This window comes from Ictidomys tridecemlineatus, unplaced genomic scaffold, assembly GCF_052094955.1.
Source record: "Ictidomys tridecemlineatus isolate mIctTri1 unplaced genomic scaffold, mIctTri1.hap1 Scaffold_435, whole genome shotgun sequence".
Classification (NCBI taxonomy): Eukaryota; Metazoa; Chordata; class Mammalia; order Rodentia; family Sciuridae; genus Ictidomys; species Ictidomys tridecemlineatus.
This window is the reverse complement of record NW_027522814.1, coordinates 96098-109029: the sequence shown is the minus strand read 5'-3', so window position 1 is coordinate 109029 and position 12932 is coordinate 96098. Positions and strand designations below refer to the sequence as shown.

General features: G+C 48.2%; 1 protein-coding gene across 13 annotated transcripts in view; it reads left to right on the top strand.

Moving 5' to 3' along the window:
- LOC144373568 (mitotic spindle assembly checkpoint protein MAD1-like) overlaps positions 1-12932 on the top strand; it is a 245640-nt gene that overhangs the window by 137582 nt on the left and 95126 nt on the right. The gene's annotated exons all lie outside the window — the stretch shown is intronic.

Sequence of the window (12932 nt, the reverse complement as noted above, 5' to 3'; positions counted from 1 at the left end):
ACTTTTACATGGCTGCTGCCAGTGGTCTATGCCCTCATGTCTCAAATAGCATAGCATGCCACTGCCTGGAAACCACAGGCCGTGGGCAACACAAACCTTCTGCCAAAGAGGATGCATCTTGACAGCTTGATCAGGCAGTTTGGTTAGGCTGTGTGCTCTTACCCCGAATTGTCAGGAAAGTCCTTGGAGTGCCAGGGTCTCCTCAATCCTGTATTTCCAGGAGGCCTTGCTTTTTGCAGTCTCTCTCTAGCAACCCGTGTTTCCTGGCCTGGTGCCACACCCTGGTGGAGCCTTTTGTGTAATCGCTGGTCTTTTGCAGGGCCCTGACTGGGGTCAGCATCCTTGAGACCCAGTGGGCAAGGCAGCCTTCCCATCCTTCACTGTCTATAAGTGTAGAGGAAACTGAAGTGGGCTTTGGTCTTGGGTGTAGAATGAGGCTGGTCCCGTGTTTCCAGCTGTGCAGGATGGGATACACTTGTTTTCCCTACTCAGTGGTTCTGTCTGGCCTCTGTGCCTTTTCTAATTGTTCTTGCCTGAGGGGTTCCAACATCTGGCGTGTTAAGCCAATGTTACTCAGGCACAAATGGTTTTTGGTGAGTATTATTTAATAAAACATTGCCATGGACATTGAAATTTCAAAAGGCAAGGAAGAAAAAGGCCAAATCTGTCCCCAAGCACACTCTGTGTAAGGGTGGGGCATCAGATTGCTGGGCAGAGACTCCCCACCTGTCCACACTGCTGTCAAGTGGGCAGAGGGAGCTGTGTTGACCCCCCACTCTGCCCCAGGAAAGGGGATGTGCCCAGGAAGTACCAGAAGCCGTGCCTGAACAGTGTCTGCCAGCTCTTGATCATGTCTAGTGATCCAGATAAAGCCAGGTTCTTTATCTCTGGAACCCCCTGCTTATGAAGCTTTCAGAAAACGAGTCATATTTCAGCTGCTACATGCTGCTGTTCCCTGGCCGCCTCTGCTCGCTTCTTGGCAGCACCTAGATATCTGTGCAAAGAAGACCTCATGTTTGTCTTGGCATCATGCAGGGCTTCCCAGGACTTGAGTGGAGGCCAGACCCTCTCTTCAGCTCCAGAGGCTAACTTGGGAGCCCTGGCCTTGCAGGTGGATCCCAGGGAGGTGAGTTCCCAAAGTGTCTTCATAGGTAGCTCAAAACCAGGACCTTGCTCCTTGAGAGAAGGCACTCAGATCTTGGGTAGCCATTCTGCAGCCTCCCCGGGCAAGGCTTTGGGCCTTAGTCACCCTCCCTTCTTTCCAAATTTGTCCACTGGTGTCAGTATGAGGTGCCTGTGATGTGACTACATGGCCACGGGCCTCACAGGATTTAGTCCAGTGGGAATGAGGCAGCAGTGATAATGCTCACTGGCACCCGCCCCTTCCTGCTAGCTTCCTGAAAACACTGCTGCGAGGACGCGGGAGGAGTTACCTGGTGTAAAGTTAACGTGCAGACCCGAGGAATTTACAGTTCATGAGAGCATGTGTAGACCAGGGAAGAGGAAGGAGGTTCATCATCTAAAAGCTGCTTTTGGGGTCAGCATACAGATATGTGGAAGCAAGCCAAGATGAACACCTAGTCCAGCAGCCGTGGGAGTGGGCTCCCTCAGTCCCTGCAACAGGGGGTGCATAGCATGGGCTGCCCAGGCAGTGCTGGCTATTGAGGGGCTTTGGGCCCTCAGAGTGGGATGGGGGGAGCCAGGCTGTGTGGTTGTTTGTTTGGCACCTTGACCAGGCAACCTTCCTGTGGCATGGGGAGTGGGAACTCAGGTCTGGGAGCCTGGCTTTTCCCTGGGATCTCAAAACCACCTCTCAGTGTCTCTGGGTCTCAGTTTCCCCTCTCTGCAGGATGGCCCCAGGGCCCTTGGAATGTGACCATAGTGAGTGGGTGCGTACGTAGCTTACCCATTCTCACTTGGGCAGCTATTTCGAGGCCCTGACAACAAAGCCCATTGTCCCCTCCCGAGGGAGGCTCTATGGGACTCAGATCCAGGAGACAGAGCCTTGCACACGTAGCCAGTGAGGAAATGGAATAAACTCTGGGAGTCATGGCTATGAGATGGGGAGGGGTGCACAGCCCTTGGGAGCAGAGGTGACTTTGGGAAGGTGTTTCAGTTTTTCCAGGTGCTGTAACAAAATAGCATGGGCTGGGGGCTTACACATCTCCAGTAATGATTGCTCACAGTTCCAGAGGCTGCAAAACCAAGAGCAGGGCGCTCGAATGACCTGGGTGAGGACTGCTGCAATTCACAGAGCCTCTGTCTGTTCCTCTCTAGGCAGAAGGGGTGCTCTGGAGCCTCTTCTACAAGGGCACTGATCCCATTCCTGAGGGTGCACCCCCATGACCTAAGCACCTCTTCCTAATGCCATCACTTGGAGCTAGCATAGGAATTTGTGGAAGGCACAAACATTCAGAGCATAGCACATGTCTGTCGGGTATGTTTAATATGCGGAAATCACACTGGTGGGAGTTTGGCCTGGTTGGATTTCACCTTGTTCTCTACCAGGTCTTTTTAGTTAATCCTGAGCCACCCACGACCTTCCACCATGCTTTCAAGGGCCCCTTGGCATGGCCCAGCACCCCTCTGACAACTTTCCCAGCCAAGGACTGCTGCTACCATTTACTTGCTGCCCACTCTCAGGCTGTGTTGCAAGCTCTGTGTGTGCACCTGCTTACCTGGGCTGTGTGTGTGCGCACCTGCTTACCCAGGCAACTTCAGTTTTTAGAACAGTTTCCTTTCCAATTTTTTTTATTTGTTCCTTTTAGTTATATATGACAAGAACATTTTGATTGACAGAAAAATTAAGATTTTTGATTTACAGAAAAATTAAGAATTCAGAGAATTCCCTGTATCTAGTATCCCCTAGTAACACTTTGTGTTAGTATGACATGTTTGATATAATTAACTGGTATTGATACATTATTATTAACTAAGATGAATACTTTATTCAGAGTCTCTTAATCCATTTGTAATGTCTTTTTTCTCTGTTAGGATCCCATCTAAGATACCATGTGACATTTACTCCCCATATCTCCTTGGGGTCCTCTTGGCTGTGACAGTTTTACAGACGTTGTTTCTGGTGACCTTGGCAATTTGGAGGTGTGTTCCTCTTTGGAGATTTACCTGCTGTTTTTCTCATGATTACCAGTGGTTGTGGGTTTGGGAAAAAGAGGTAAAATTTCACTCTCAACACATCATGTCAAGGGGACATGCTGTCAGTGTGACTTGCCACTAATGATGGTGGCCTCGAGCCCCTGATGAGGTCTGGTTTGACAGGCTTCTCCTATGTCAAGTTCCTGTTTCCCAGTTTCTACCTGCATTTTTAGAAAGAGGTCAGTGTGCATTGCCTCCACCTAAGGGGTTGGGAGTTGACACTCTCTCCTTGGAGGCAGATTTCTCTATCTAAGTTATTTAGAATTCTTTAGCCTGGCTGGTGTTTCAGCCAGCTTTTGCATTGCTATGACCAGAATACCTCATAAGAACAGCTTAGAGGAGGAAAAATTTATTTTGGCTTACAGAATCAGAGGTTCAGTACATAGACAGCCAACTCCATTGCTCTGGGCCCAAAGTGAGGCAGCACGTCATGGGGAAAGGATGTGGTAGAGGAGCTTTTCTTAGCTCATAGGGGCCAGGAAGTGGAGCAGGAAGGGGAAGGGCTGCAGGGAAGATGAGCTCTTCCAGGGCATGCTCACAATGACACTCCTTCTCCAGCCACCAGCTTATAGTTATCACCCCGTCAGTCCATTCAAACTAGGATGGGCTGATTCGGCTACAACTCCCATAGTCCAGTCACTTCACCTCTGAACATTCCTGCATTACCAGGAGCTTTTGGGGAACACCTTATATCCTAACCATGATGAGGAGTTTGTCTCTTCTCCCTCATTTATTATATCAGATGGACTTGTGGACATTTATTTTAGGTTTGGAATTTTAATCCATTACTACTTTATTCTGTGGCCGTAGCACTGGGGTCTTTCAGTTGAGTCCTGGGTCCCTTTGATGTCATTGTGGGTTTATATGTGAGTTTTTCTTAATTAATTGATTTTAATTAGGTATATATGATAGCAGAATGTGTTTTGATTCATTGTACACAATTGCAGCACAACTTTACATTTCTAGGGTTGTACATAATGTAGAGTCACACCATATGTGCAATCATACATGTATCTAGGGCATCTCATTCCATCATCTTTCCTGTTCCCATGCTCCCTCAATATCTTCCTTCCCCTTTGCCCAAAGTTCCTCCATTTTTCCCCATGTCTCCCCCCTCTCTGTTATGGATCAGCATCCACTTATCAGAGAGAACATTCGGCCTTTGTTTTTGTTTTGAACATTGTCCTACTTCTGGCATTGCAAGATGCTCTGGGCTCATCCTGTATATTTCCTGTCCCAGTCATAGAGTCAGCCATTTTTCCAGGGGTCCCTGGCTGTTTTCATGCAGCCTGGTGTTTGGAAAGTGGGTCTTGCTACTTGGGTATTACCAATGGATGTCTGTCAGCCAGAAGAGCCAGGAGATGTGTGTAAATTGCATGTGTGCGTGTGAATGCATCTGTGGGACCATCTGTGTCACATTCACTTGAGTTCACACCAGAGTCCTTGACTTGCTCAGGCCCAGCCCCACATGGGCCATTCCGGTTCCTCCTTTTTCTATAGGCCCAACCCAGCAGCACGAAGCCTGGCTTCCACTGTGTTTACTTGGTTGAAAGTGTGTAGCCATGTTCCAAGTGGTAACCCCAGTTGAGGGCTTTTAAATTTTTATTTGAAATGTAGGTCCATAGGAAGTTGCAAAGGTGGTTCAGAGACGTCTCTTGAATCTGTCACCTCATGCCCCTGATGGTTACCTTTTACATGACTACATGATTTTTGACTTAGGAGGGGGCTCATGTGCCAATAAACCTATCGTAAGTTGAAAATACAGTGAGTCAGAAAATGAATTTAAGACACTTCATCTACTGATAGCCCCCGCTCAGCCCCGCCTGCCTCAGCGTGCTCAGGACACTTGCACTGGCCTGCAGTCTAGCAGAGTGATCTCCACAAGGCTTGCTCGATAATAAAGTGTTGGATAGCTCATGAAATTTCACTGAATACTGTACTGAAAGTGGAAAGCAGACTGGGTAAAGTTATAATATCCCCAGATTCTTAAGCCTTATGATGAAAACTTGGGGACTGCACAGGGCATGGCAGCAGAACATGAGTTTAGTCCTGGCAGCATGTGTGTCCTGTGCCTGTCCCCCATCCCCTGCCTGCATCCTCTCCAGTCACTCTCACTCTCCCTCAGCACTTGACTTTGGCAGCTTCTGATCTGCTTTCTACTTTTGCAGCCCTGTCATTTTAAGAATGTTACATAAATGGAATCAGAACATCCTCTTTAAAAATTGGCTTTTCTCATACAGTGTGATAACCTCCTGAGCCGCCCGAGTTTTTGTGTGTTCATCATGTGTTCCTTTGTCACTGCTGAGTAGTATTTCATGGTAGGATGCACCATGGCCTTTTAGCTTTTGTTGCCTCCATGTTTTGCTATTATAGATAGCGCCATGGTGATGGGGGGAAGGGAGTGAACAGGGTGACACTGGTCACAGGCTTACTTTCTGAGCTCTTGCTAGAATCCAGATCATCAGTGGCTACTGGGCACTGGGGGAGAAGGCTCCTGGGAATGCTAGAGTGGTCTTCCACCCCTCACCTTGCCTTTGCCTTGGCTTTTCAGAGCTCAGTAAATCCTTACTGGGTTGTGGGACTAAGGGTCCTGGTTCCTCTCAAGACAGAAAGCCCTGGGGGCTGGAGGCTGTAGGAAGGCAGCTGTTCCTCTGGCACTGGGGTGTGACTTTCCATCATTGCTGTGGTACCTCTAGACCCCATAGCTGGAGACCTCACATATTTATCAGAGAGCTGTGTGGCCTGGGCAGGCATGGCTGGTTCCTGGACTCTGGTAGGACCTGCATGACATGATCAGGGGTTTCGACTTAGCCCCTGCTGGGCACTCACCTTGGGCTCTGCGGATCCTGCTTCTGAACTCACTAGGGTCACTGGCATAATCTAGTCTCTGCAGTCCCAAATCCTGGTCCTGGAGGCTACCGGAATGTGCCCTTCTGTTTCCCACCTGTCCTTGTAGCCCATAGAGGGTGGTGAAGACCCTCCCAGCCTTCAGACCTCTCCAGTTCTCTTCTTTTCATAGCCCCGTCTTCACTGGAGAAAGCACTGTTTTTCAGAGCTCCTGGGATTATATTGGCCTGCCTGGATGTCCAGAATAACTTCCCTACTTGAATGTCTGTAACTATAGTTGTATCTGAAAATTCCCTGTGTCTTGCCAGGTAACCATGGGCATAGGTGTGAGAGAACAGGATATGGGCATCTTTGAATGAATGTCATTTGAGTGAATGTCATTGTCAATGACACCAGGGGTCAGGGATGGGAGATATATAAAAGTCATATTTTGAAAACTCAGATGCCTGCCTCAGCTGGGGGAGTGGGCCTGCCCAGGTAGGGCGGGTTGGAGTGTATGACCCATTTGGGGAGGAGAGGGTCATGTGGTTGTCCTGAGGGATCTTATTTTCTCAGAAAGCTAGCAGTCTGGATGCATATATGGAGTGTTCCAAACAGCTGTGTGACTGCAGCTGTTCTTGGAGGCCAGATCTGGCCTGTGGCTCTGTGTTTCCTCTGCTCTGATTTGTGGCCTCTAGTTTACGTTATCAGAGTTACTTTGGTTCTGGTGGCTGTTCAGATCCCCTCTCAGGTTGGGAGTTGGTCAGAAAGAGGACCTGCTTTTGATGGTACTAGGGTGGCTCAATCTCTGTCCCCTGTGGAGTCTGAGCTCTTTATTGTCCCAGTGGGGTCTTTTACGACTCTGGAAGCTCGTGTCTGGCTTCCTAGGGAGTTTCTGTCTTTGACATTCACACCTCAGGCTCCCATTGCAGGAAATTTCCATTTTCTCCTCTACTTAGTAGATGAGAAGCTTTTGGTCCAAGTTGACCTCCTCAACTCACGCTGAGTTCATGGGCGTCTCTGAGTTAGCAGGAAGGTAGATATTGATTGCTTGACACTGACTGATTATTTATACTGACTGTCCCTGCAAGGCATGTTGCGATGAATCGATACCAATCGCCACGCAGCCCCTGGGCTGGGGATGCAAGGATTTGTCTTGCCAGCCAGCATGATGAAGCTGTTCATCAGGCTGCTCTGGGAGGGTGTGTTGTGCTTTGACGTGTGGTGTCTCATATAGGTGATGTCCAACTCCCAAGGACTCTGACCTGGGCACATCAGACCCCAGCCTGGCTTGCTTGTGATTGGGGAGTACCCCCTCTCCAAGATTCCCTGAGGTGGTTGCCATGGACCTCAGGTTTCTTTAAGAGGCTGGTCTTTCCCTTGCCTTGCTGGGGAGGCATCCTCGCCCTGTGCACCTCCAACACGCCTCCCTGAGGGGAGAGCATAGCACAACCCGCCTCCTGAGGGGAGAGCATAGCACACCAACCACCAACAGGACCTGGATGTAGCCTACTGAGGAGCCCAGTTGATGGCTCTCAGTGTCTGCATCCCCTCTGAGGGGCCTGTTGGTGTGCTTGACATTTAAGTATTCGGTGCTTGGAATGCGCAATTTTATTTTGAGACCTTTATTAAGCGGCTCTGGTCTAAGGAGTTAATTGTTACTGATAGCTAAGAGTATAATTACCTTGGTAAAATATCATGACTATTTTAAGCAATTGAAAATTGGCTTCTAGAACTGGGTGAACACAAACCATTTTCTTATTTGAAATGAGCTATTTCCAGTGTGCCCTAATATTCTACAACATGGTTGCAGAATCTTATTTATAGAATGTAAGCAGTAAAAGCTAACTTTTAGCAAGAAATATGTTTAATGAAATGAAGTCTCCCTCCTTTTCTCTACTGGGCCCCACCCCCTTGTTCAGGTGGAGTGGTTCTAGGGACACTTCTCCTGGAGAATGCTGCCAAGTGTTTTCCCCTGGGCCCCTGGTATCAGGCACCTCTTGCTAATAGGGTGGCTGTAGAGCATATCACTCTGGTCATGGTGCACTGTGCCCCATGACCCCTGTGTGTGGGGCCTGGGGTACCTGGAGTTTCACGGGAACTGGGCTGTGCATCCTGGGGAGTATCTGCTCTACACTGGCTGCCCTGTCGTGCAAGCCCGTTAGCCTGAGTCAGCTTCTCTGGAGGTGAGAGCGGTCATCCTGACCCTTCCCTTCTCTTTGTCCTTCCTGCTTGCTGGGAGGCTTGGAACACTTATTTCTGTAAAATATCCTCAGTAAGCTAGAGAACTGCTCTCAAGCATCAGTGATTATCCTATGGTGTCAAGACCGCTGCTCTGGAAGGGTCACATGGGCCGCAGTGCTGTGCCCTGCAGCTCTATCCTGAGCAGAGGAGCCTTGACCCAGAGGCCAGGGAGAGACCTGGGCAGGGTGGTGCTTCTTCTGCAGTGCACATCATGACTGGTGTCAAATCTTTAAGGAGGGCTGAGGCACAGATAAGACTGGTCAGCAGAGGCAGCCGCTGAGTAAGTAAGTAAGCAAGCAAGCAAGCAAGGCAGCCGCCAAGTGGGAAACAGCTAAATGTGGGGTGAAGGCTGCCAGGCGAACTTGAGAACACCCAGGCGGGAAGTGCAAGGGGTCCTCTCCAGGGAGTTCAAGATGGGCTTTCCTTCGTGGAGTCCAGAACATTGTTCTGCCAGAGGCAGGTGGTGCAGACATGCTTATGGTCATTGCTGCGTTGTGCACCTTCCTGGCAGACGCCAGGGTGGGTTTTGGGCCTCCTTTTTCCATAAGATGCGGAAAATGTCCTTTCAGATCTCTGGGATTCTCCCAAGCTGTGGCTGTGTGAGATCCCATGATTCTTTTCCAACTTGCAGGAATGCAACTGGTCTCTCCTTGTGTGTGGAGAAGTCAAGGTGTGGCTAGGGTGGAAAGGGGAAGCTTCCTGGCCCTGTGGGAGCTGGACACCACAGACCATTCTGGGCTGTAGGAGCCCTGAATGTCTTTGAAGTGCTGTCCTAAGAGGAATGTGGGTTGGGAACCCTATCCTGTGGCCTGTGTTGCAGGCAAAGGCAGAAGTGCTGTGGATTGTGTGGGCTGCAGAGCCTGGCTGGCACCTTGCTCAACTGTCCTTTGCACAGTGGGGTTTAGGTGGCACATACTGCTGCAGTGTTTTTGAATGAATTATCTTCTCTCTCCTCTGAAATAATGTAGTGAAGTCACCTCTTACATGTGTTTGTGCTCCTGTAAGATAAGTGAGTAAAGGGGATGTGGAGGAGGATTGCATTCTATTTATATCATCTGTTTTATATTTACTCAACATTGGGAGCTTACACTTGGAGCCCACCCCCTCGAGGTCCACCTTAGCCTGCACTTTTCCTGGCATGGATGCCGTCACCATCCTCAGGAGATATTGCGATAGTTGGCTTCATGTGATCTACACCAGTGGTTGCTGAGCCTGGACTTGGGCAGTGGGAGTGGCATGGGGATGGATACAGACCCTCTCCCCACCCTCCCTCATGCCCTTTGTTTTGTGACATGTGCTTGTGAAAAACATTCATATGTGCAGAGACAATATAAAACTGATTCTTGTCTGGCCAGTCCCCAGTGTAGGAAGCAGGAAACAGCTCTGCTGAAGAGCTTCACCATTCCCTCCAAGATACGGTATTTTCAGATTTACCGTGTGTGTGTGTGTGTGTGTGTGTGTGTGTGTGTGTGTATGTATGTGTGTGTGTGTGTGTGTATGTGTCTCCACATCCCTGCTTAAATATTGTTCTGCTTTCCCCATGTATTTTATATCAAAAGAACTGTACTTCTTTGGTTTCTTTTTTTCTTTTTTTTTTAAAGAGTGAGAGAGAGTGAGAGAGAGGGGGAGAGAGAGAGAGAGAGAGAATTTTAATATTTATTTTTTAGTATTTGGCGGACACAACATCTTTGTTTGTATGTGGAGCTGAGGATCGAACCCGGGCCGCGCGTATGCCGGGCGAGCGTGCTACCACTTGAGCCACATCCCCAGCCCCTTCTTTGGTTTCCTTTGTATCTTAACCTTATACTTTTGGCCTTTGTCCATGTTGATGCTATTCATCCATTTTCCCTGCTCCTGTGACAAGTAGGGTATATCCACTTAAACTTACCTCATTTGTGAGTTTAACAGTTTGAAGACCACCCTAATGGGGTCCAGCTTAGCCTATGTTTTTCCAGGGACCCCACCATGCTGCCAATGTATGCTCATCCATTCTCTTCTGTTTGGATGTTTGGTTTTTTCTAGATTTGCTGTTTCAAACAGTGCGGTAGAATCTTCTGGAACTTGATACATTTGTCTACATTCTGCCTCAACTCTGCAATGTGCTTTTTCTTCCAAACAGTCTTTGTGTTGAAGTCTCTGCATACACACTGCAGATATAGTATAGACCAAATGGCCAGTGGCCCTCAGAGGCCCTGGGCCCCTTTCTCCTCATCAGCCTCTACTCTCAGAGGAGACCCTTCCTGATTTTAGTCCAGCCAGTTATTAATTCATGCAAGTGGAGGCATTGGCCTGTGCTCCTTTGTATCTGGCTTTTGTTACTTAACGTTGCGTGTTGTTATGTGGACCTGAGTTCTTTATTATGTTGCTGATTTTTTCACACATTGATTCTACATGGTATCTGGGCTGTTTTCAGTTCAGGATGTTACAAGTAGTGCTGTGAATACTTTACATGCATATGGCATTTGGTGACCCTGGCATCACTAAGGTGGGTTCGTCTAGGTGGGGCACATGCTTGCTTTCAATGGGACCCTTGCCCCCTGTGTGCTGCAGCAGTGTGTGCACTTGCATGCAGGCTGAGAGTGGGGGGTTGTCTGGATATTCTTGGTGTATGTGTGTGTGTGTGTGTGTGTGTGTGTGTGTGTGGACGTGCGCGTACACGCGCACCAGCACTTGGGATCTTCTGCCTCTGATTTTCCTTTCTGAGTTACAGGAGTTCTCTATTCTAGAATGAACCTTTGGTTGGAGGCAGATACTGCGGGGATGTCCTTAGTCTATGGCTTGCTTTTTCACTTAGTTGTGTCTGTTGATGAGTAGACACACGTTTTTAATTTTAAAGTGGTCAAACATTTTCCTTTTTACCTTTGTGCTAGTAGGGTCTTCATAAGCATCTTTGCCTGCCAAGTCAGGAGGACCTTAAAGAGAGTTCATTGTTTCTTCCAAGCACTCTGAGGCTTTAGCTTCTGTGCTTTTATCTGATGGGCTTCTGTCTGGAATTGAGTTTTGAGTATGATGTGAAATAGGTGTCTGGCTCTGTGGTGTCCTTGGTGAGTTCTGCAGTCGACCTGGCTCTGCTGATGGAAGGAGCATCCCATTGCCTGGCCTTCAGCTGGGTGGCCGCTCTGGGTAGACCTATTCGTGGAGTCTGTCTTGTTGCTCTGGTTAGTTCATCTCTGCTGCTGCCACATTGTCATGACTTCTGCTTCAGGATAATTTTGATAGCTGCTAGTGAAATCCTCCAAATTTGTAGTTCCTTGGCTATTTTGGCCCACAAAATGTCCTGGTGGGTTATGATCAGAATTGTAATAAATTATAAATCATTTTAGGAAGAAATAACATCTTAACATTCTGTCTACTAAACCATGAGTGTTATGTATTCCCCCTTTACTGAGAAAGTTTTTAATTTCAGCAAGTTTTATGGGTTTTAGACTACAAGTCTTACACATTACTAGATTTTTCTTTTCCCTGAGTATTTTCTGCTTGTGATGTCTTTTTTTTTTTAATTTACTTTTTAGTTGTATACCATAACTTTATTTTGTTTTATTTATTTTTATGTGGTGCTGAGGATCGAACCCAGGGCCTCACACGTGCTAGGTGAGCACTCTACTGCTGAGCCACAACCCCAGCCCTTGTGATATCTTTTAAAAGTGTCTTGTAGACTTTTCTCTTTTCTGGTTACAGTCAGGCCTGGTGCATGAATACTCCCCCAGAAACCCTGTTGTAGTGCTAGTCCTTGACCCATACCATCCTGTCCTCTGTGAATGATCTGGGTGTGCTGATTTTTGCAGTCCTGGTGCTCTGACTCTGCAGGACTCTGCCACTTGCAGGCATGGTGGGGCACCTTGTTTCACAGAGGTTTCAGAGGGCTTCAGAATTCATCTGTAGGTGTGCTGAGTGCTGTGTGCATGTTCCCTTTTGAGTTTGTGAAATCCTCCTCTTGTTGTTTTCTAAGTTTTTTTTTTTTAATATGAATCTGTACCCCATGGATTTGATATGGGTTTTGTTATTATTCAGTTCAAAATATTTTCTGATAATCTTCCTGGAAAGGCCAGCCTGCATGCAGGATATAGCAGGGCCCAGGCACGTCGTGTAGGCAGATTGGAAAGCTGGAAAGGAAGACCCCAAGCACATTCTCTCACTTGCTTATTAATTTTTCATTCCACAAGCTCTTCTCTAGTATCTGCTGAGCGTGGCAGTGCGGTTCAAGTCGGAGCTCTAAGTTCTGGGGCTCTTTTGGGGTGGGACCATGAGCAGCCCTATGGGGTGGGGACTCTCCTGTGAGGAGGGTTAGGTCTTCCACATGGCAGGAGGGGTGAGCAGCCCCTCTCACCCAAGGGATGCCTGGGAAGGAAAGGGAACAGCATGCTGAGTCTCTGAGGCTAGCCTGTGGCCTATGAGATTTTGTTTTTAGAACAGTCTTGGAGCCATGGGAAGTGGTGACAGTAGAGAGATCCCACATGTCCCTCATGAACTTTCCCTGTGGCAGTACCTTGTTCTGTGACCATTGTGGAAGTGCCTGTGGCTGGCTCTCTGTCATTGTGCTGCCTGGGTAGGTTAGTGTGTCTCCACAGCCAGGGACATGCAGGTCTACCCCACCACTTGGAGGCCTCCCATGTTGCCCCTGGGATCCACATGGCCCCTCACCCCACCATCTCAAATCTAGTTTCCATCTCTGGCGATTTGGGCATTTAAAGAATATTGTAAAAATG